The sequence below is a fragment of the Myotis brandtii genome, unplaced genomic scaffold (assembly GCF_000412655.1).
Source record: "Myotis brandtii unplaced genomic scaffold, ASM41265v1 scaffold628, whole genome shotgun sequence".
NCBI lineage: Eukaryota > Metazoa > Chordata > Mammalia > Chiroptera > Vespertilionidae > Myotis > Myotis brandtii.
Genome location: NW_005370403.1, coordinates 315,670 through 316,671, shown reverse-complemented (window position 1 = coordinate 316,671; position 1,002 = coordinate 315,670). Strand labels below are relative to the sequence as shown.

The following is a 1,002-nucleotide window of genomic DNA, read 5'->3' as shown; positions in this document are numbered from 1 at the left end:
CTTCTAACGGGACTGGCCGAGCCCGCCGCTGCCGGGCCCCTGCGAGCCAGCGGCACCATAGCTTGTGAAGAAAGCTCCAAGTCCAGGTTTTTCAATACGATTTTTAAGACGTTCCTTTAAAAGAATGTCCTTGAAGAGTGCAGCCCGCGGGCCTCCCGCGCCAGCTCCGCCCTTTGCCCGGGTCCGTCTAAGCTCATCTCAGTGCGGCGCTGGGAGAGGGACCATGAAGCTGGAGAAACGGGTGGACCTCAGGCCGATTTCAACGCCCCTCGCCCGCTGGGTGCAGATCCTCGCCGAGGGCGGGTGTCAGGACACACGGAACAGAACGGGGTGCGGTGTGGGTGCAGCCAGTGTGCAGGCCCCCAGGCCCCTCGCTAGAGACCATGGTCCTCAGACAGACTCCATCCGCCCTGTTCGCTTGGAACATGTGCTTTCCCAGCGCTTCCGGCTCGGCTCTCAGTGCACCAAGGGCTGTGACTAGCGCAGGGTGCCGTGCCCGGTGCCGAGAGGAGGGCCGGGGCCTCGCCTCACAGCCCAGTCCACGCACTGTCCTTCTGAGGTCCCACCCATCCCACCCCTAAGCCAACCCCCCGGCTCGAATGATGATAAATCCAAAGTCCTAGGCATGTTTTACTCCCTTAATCCTTACAGTTCACGGCGTAGAAAGCAGACCAGAGGCTAAATAACTTGCCCAGGGTCATACAATTAGTTCAAACAGGAGGAAGAAAAGGTTATTACAGTGAATTGAAGAGGAAAGAGATCAACAAATACTACGTCTGGACTTAAGTAGCACAGCATTTCCTCAATATCTTTATTTTGCCCTGACCGGTGTGGCTCAGTGGATAGAGCATTGGCCTGTGGACTCAAGGGTCCCGGGTTCGATTCCAGTGAAGGATGTACCTTGTGGTTGCGGGCACATTCCCAGGAGGAGGTGTGCAGGAGGCAGCTGATTGATGTTTCTAACTCTCTATCCCTCTCTCTTCCTCTCTGTAAAAAATCAAT

At 56.4% G+C, this 1,002-nt stretch overlaps 1 long non-coding RNA gene across 1 annotated transcript in view; it reads left to right on the top strand.

Moving 5' to 3' along the window:
• The first annotated feature begins 6 nt into the window (after positions 1 to 6).
• Positions 7 to 1,002, top strand: part of LOC106723696 — a 9,373-nt gene continuing 8,377 nt past the window's right edge. The window contains exon 1 of the long non-coding RNA XR_001359400.1: positions 7 to 86. This is a non-coding gene — a long non-coding RNA (uncharacterized LOC106723696). The remainder of the gene's footprint in view (positions 87 to 1,002) is intronic.